The sequence below is a fragment of the Equus przewalskii genome, chromosome 2 (genome assembly GCF_037783145.1).
Source record: "Equus przewalskii isolate Varuska chromosome 2, EquPr2, whole genome shotgun sequence".
Classification (NCBI taxonomy): domain Eukaryota; kingdom Metazoa; phylum Chordata; class Mammalia; order Perissodactyla; family Equidae; genus Equus; species Equus przewalskii.
The window spans coordinates 110,028,754-110,034,753 of record NC_091832.1 but is presented as its reverse complement, the minus strand read 5'-3'; positions in this window follow the sequence as shown (position 1 = coordinate 110,034,753).

Sequence of the window (6,000 nt, the reverse complement as noted above, 5' to 3'; positions counted from 1 at the left end):
TGGTTTGCTACTATTTTCTTGAGAATTTTTGCATCTGTATTCATTAGGAATCTTGGCCTACAGATTTCTTTTCTGGTAGTGCCCTTTCCAGGCTTTGATATCAGGATAATGCTAGCCTCGTAAAATGAGTTTGGGAGTGTTCCCTCCTCTGTTTTTTGCAAGAGTTTGAGAAGGATTGGTGTTAATTCTTCTTTAAATGTGTGGTAAAATTCACCTATGAAGCCATCTGGTCCTGGGCTTTTCTTCACTGGGATATTTTTGATTACTGATTCAATCTCCCTCCTAGTGATTGGTCTATTCAGACTTTATATTTCTTCCTGAATTGGTCTTGGTAGTTTACATGTTTCCAAGAATTTTTACATTTCTTATAGGTTGTCCAGTTAGTTGGCATATTGTTGTTCATAGTAGCTTCTTATGCTCCTCCGTATCTCTGTGGTATCAGTTGCAATGCGTCCTTTTTGATTTATAATTTTGCTGATTTGTGTTCATTTTTCCTTGGCTGGTCTAACTAAAGGTTTGTCAATTTTGTTTATCTTTTCAAAGAACCAACTCTTAGTTTGGTTAATCTGTCTTATTATTTTCCTGCTATTTCATTTATTTCTGCCCTAATATTTATTAATTCCTTCTGATAACTTTGGGTTCAGTTGGTTCTTTTTCTAGTTCCTTAAGGCATAGAGTTATATTATTTATTTGGGATCTTTCTTGCTTGTTAATGTAGGTATTCATTGCTATGAACTTTCCTCTTAGAACTGCTTTTGCTGCATTCCATAAGTTTTATTATGTTGTGTTTCCATTTTTGTTTCTCAAGATACTTTTTTATTTACCCTCTAGTTTCTTGTTTGATCCATTGGTTGTTCAGGAGAGTGCTGTTTAGTTTCCATGTGTTTGTGAATTTTCTAGTTTTCTTCTTGTTGATTTTTAGTTTCATATCATTGTGGTCAGAGAAGATATTTGGTATGATTTCAGTCTTCTTGAATTTATACGATATGTTTTATGGCCTAATATATGGTCTATCCCTAGAATATGTTCCATGTGCATCTGAGAAGAATATATGTTCTGTTGGTGCCAGATATAATATTCTGTATATATCTTTTAGGTCCATTTGTTTTATAGTGTTGTTCAAATCTGCTATTTCCTCATTGAATCTCTATGTGGATGATATATCCATTGTTGGGAGTGTGGTATTAAAGTCCCTGACTATTATTGTATTGCTTTTTATTTCTCCTTTTAGCTCTGTTAGTGTTTTCTTTATGCGTTTAAGTGCTCTGATGTTGGGTGCATAAATATTTACAATTGTTATATCTTCTTGATGTATCGAGTGCTTTATTATTATATAATGACCTTCTTTCTCTCTTTTTACCATTTTTACTTTAAAATCTATTTTGTCTGATTTTTAAGAATAGCTACCCATGGTTTTTTTGGTTTATCATTCCTTAAATGTTTTTTCCCGTCCCTTCACTCTCAGTCTGTGTGTGTCTTTAAGGCTAAAGTGAGTGTCTTATAGAGAGCACATCACTGGATGTTGTTTTTTAATCCATCCTTCCACTCCATGTCTTTTGACTGGAGGTTTTAATCCTTTTATGTCTAAGGTAATTATTGATGTGTAAGGACTTACTATTGCTATTTTGTTAATTGTGTTCTGATTGTTCTGTAGATTCTTTGTTCCCTGTTTCTTATCCTGCTGTCTTTTTGGGATTTTGATACCTGTGGTATCTGTATGCTTTGACTTCTTTATCATGTTCTTTTGTGTAATTACTACATGCTTTCCCCTTGTGGTTACCGTGAAGCTTACATAAAATATCTTAAAGTTGTAACACCCTATTTTAAACTAATAAGAATTTAACTTCATTAGAATTCCTAAGCTTTACACTTTTACTTCTCTTCCTTCTCACATTTTAGGTTATTGATATTACAATTTATATATTTTTTATTTTGTGTAATTAATAACAGATTATTGTAGTTATGGGTTTTTTATAACTGTTTTTTTAACTTTTAAACTGGAGTTGTAAGTGAATCATGCACTGCCATTACCATATTACACAATATAGCTTTGACTATTTATTTGCCATTATCAGTGAATTTTACACTACCTGTTAATGTTTTTATGATGTCTTTTACTTTCACTCAACAACTCCCTTTAGCATTTCTTGTAAGGCAGATCTGGTGGTGATGAACACCTTCAGCTTTTGTTTATTTGGAAAAGTCTTTACCCCTCTTTGTTTCTGAAGAACAGCTTTGCCAGGTATGGATTCTTGATTGGCTGTTAATTTCTTTCAATAATTTGAATATGTCATCCTATTCTCTCCTGGCTGGAAAAGTTTCTGTGGAGAAATCCACTGATTGTTCTATAGAGGTTCCCTTGTATATAACTTCTCTCTTTTCTCTTGCTGCTCTTAAAATTCTTTGTCTTTGACTTTTGACCTTTTAAATATAATGTATCTCAGTGTAACCCTATTTGAGATCAACTTATTTGGGATCCATTGGGCCCCTTGATCTAGGTGTTTATTTCTCTCCCCAGGCTTGTGAAGTTTTCAGGGATTATTGATTTATATATACTCTCTGTCCTTTTCTCTGCTCCTCTAGTATTCCCATAATGCAAATATTGTTCCTTTTTATTGTTTCCCATATGTCTCATGGGCTTTCTTCACTCTTTATCCTTTTTTTCCTTTTGCTCCTCTGAGTGGATAATTTTGAATGTCCTATCTTCCATGTCACTGATTCTTTTACATGGTTGAGTCTGCTTTTGAAGCTTTCTATTGAATACTTTGATTCGGTTATTGTAGTTTTAGCTCTAATATTTGTGTTTTTTTATGGTTTCTATTTCTTTGTTGAAGTTTCTCATGTATCATTTTCCTAATTTGATTTAATTGTGTATTCTTGTAACTCATTAAACTACTTTAAGAGGATCATTCTGAATTATTTGTGTAACGGTTCAGAGATCTCCATTTCCTTAGCGTCAGTTATTGAAGCTTTATTAATTTCCTTTGGTAGTGTCATATTTGCCTGAGTTTTCATGATCCTTAATTCTTTATGTTGGTATCTGCGCATGTGGGTAAGTAACATCCTTGGGCAGGTAGGGCCTCCTATTAGGGTCTATTTTTGGGTGAGGCAACTGTTTGATGTCTGAGATTATTGGTGGGAGGTATGCCACTGGCTGACAACAGCTGGATGGTACTGCTGGCTTGGTTCCCTGCCAAATGAGGATGTAGGATGGGCTCTGCAATTGGCTGGATTCTCTGGTTAGACTAAGAAAGTTGGGACTAGGAACTATATTCAGCAGTAGGTGAGGCTACAATTAGCTTCCTTGCCCTGGTGGGGCATCAGGACAGGACCCAGGGCCTGCACAGCTCATTGTTTGAGGACCCAAATCAGGCAAAAGTGTGTACTGAATATCCTGGTAAGGTAAGGCCACTGATTTTGCTATGCAGACAGGGAAAACTACAGGCTGTGCTCTCTGTTCATTTGCCACTGGAAGCAGGGCTGTTGGATGGGCTACACAGCTTCCTGTGTGCTCTGGTAAGGTTCCATGGTAGTAAGGGCCTGAAGGCTATATCCAACAATAAATTAGGCTATGAACTAGGCTAATTTCCCCTCATGGGGACAGGGGGAGAAGCACCCTCAAGGCTAGTAAGCATTTTGTTTGTGTTCTTGACTCAAACTGACCCATGCTCCAAGTTCCCTGATGAGACAGGGCCACAGGCTTTGTTTTGGAAGCAATCAGCTCTGCCTGTCTTCCCCTTAGCTCCAGCATTGCTGAGTTACACAGCAGCTTCTAGGTGTTCTCCTAAGCCCTTCCTGTCAGATAGGCGTCCCCAGAGTGTGGGGCTATGAATTACCTCCCCAACCTAGGCATAGCAGAGGAACTCTTCACACCTAATACTGGTTTGTTCTCAGGGTAATAGCTGTGCCTGCCCTCCTCTTAGCTTGAGCATTGCTGGGTTACACAGCTTCCAGGTGTTGTCCCAGCTCTTACCTGTCATATGAAACTGAAAGCCACATTCCATAGAACATGGGGCTATGTCTCAGCTTCTCTGCCAGGGTGTGGGCAGAACAGGTCTCAGAGCCAACAACACTTCTTGTTTGAATATCTGAATCAGGCAGACCTGCACCTCACTGAGTTCCCAGGTCAGACTGCACCACCAACATGGTTCTGCAGATGAGCAAAGCCCCCGATAGGAACTCAGCCTGTCAAGATCCCTGTGCTGGTTATTGGAAGGCCCTTCCCCCTTCTTTGTCACAATCAGATTGCCTGTGGTTGAGCCCTGCAGATTCCCCTGTGATCCCCACGGGGCAAGACCAGAGTAGGGACTCCCAAAAGTGACCCACAATGCGGGAAGGGGAACTAGATGTCACCCTCAGGCTCTCTTTTCCCACCGTCGACTTAGGGGAGTCCTCTTGGTGTGGTGCTGCACTGGCCTGGGGGAGAGGCAATGCGGTCAGCGTGCACCTGCTTCTCTTAACTTTCCAATGCAGTCTGTCTTGGTCTCTGAGGTGCAGGGGAGAGCTTCAGCCTCACCCTTATGTCCTAGGATTCTCTCAGTGGTGTCTTGTTTATGAATAGTTGGCAGTTGTTCTTCCTGTGAGGGGAAACAAAGTTGGGAACAATCTATGTCACCATCTTGGTGATGTCACTCTCTGTGTCTTTCTTATGTGATAGTTCTTATTTTGGTAATGGAGCTTAAAAGTATTTCAATATATCTGAAATATTTCTTAATCTATTAAACGTTTTCATAAATAGAAATAAAATAATTGTGCCAACCCATCTTGGTTCCCATACTGTGAAGGATACTGTGCATTCCTCAACGAGTATGAGTTAATATGTGCTAGGTATTGCCCTATCCAATGGGGACACTGCAGTGAATGAGAGTCTCAGCTCAAACGCCAGGCATCTTTGCTGAACAAAGTATCTGAAATGGTATCATTTCCTGACCATTCACTTTTTATTTTACCTTATTTGTATTTACAGTTGTTATAACAGGAAGTATAAAATACATTTAACTATTTTGACTTCCTTGCCAAACTCTACACAGGCAAGGTTTTGGGTTGTTTTATTCAATTTTATCTCCCCAAAGTTTAAGTTAGGTTAAGTCATTTAGAAATGGCATTAAAATTATTACCAGATATTATTGATTGTGATGGAAAAATCACTTTATTGGTGATTTAGTTATATAATATTACAAAATGAAAGACATCTTAAAGAAATGAGAATAGCTGAAGATTTAATTAAAATGCTGAAGTATAGAAATAAAAGTGATAATCATAAAATTAATTGGAGATTGAATTAGATTGTACTGTAATGTATTTTTTAATTTTAAATTTCATAGTTCATATTTGATATTTAGAGGAAAAATAGATACCACTTCATTTGTAAGCTGTATAAGGTAAAGACTTCATTTTTCAAAAAGTCATTTCTATATGCCATCTGTCTTTAAATCTCCATGTTAGTTAATGTATCTTCTTTTTTTAGGAGCACTTTTGGACTAATTCAGTCTACTAAAATGTTTTACATTATCAACTATTCTTTTTACCACTAGCCTGTAGGACAGTTTTTCAGGGTCTTATTAAATTCCCAATTATGTACATCACTTCTTATAGGTGCTATCCTTATCGCTTATCATGGGGAATGGAGCTCTGTGCAGAATATGCATTTGAGAGCTCGGTCCTGTGTGTGTGATGCTGCTCCTGTTACAGCTCTGGGAGGAGGAGGGAGATGGCACAGGGGAAAGAGTGTTTCATTGGGAAACTCAGTCTATTAGTTACGGGTTTCTGGAAAGAAATCAGTAAACCTCTCTCAGCTACAGTTTCCACATCAATAAAAGACCAGTTGTCATTATGGATCTTTAAACTTTATTTTTTTTGAGTAGTTCAAGAAATTAGAGGAATTATGGCATTACCTTTACTTACTTCCTTTGTGTTCTTGCATGAAAGAAAATAATTATTTTTCCATATAATGGAAATTCCAAATTTGGAATATTAGAACCCATGATAATAATGATAAAA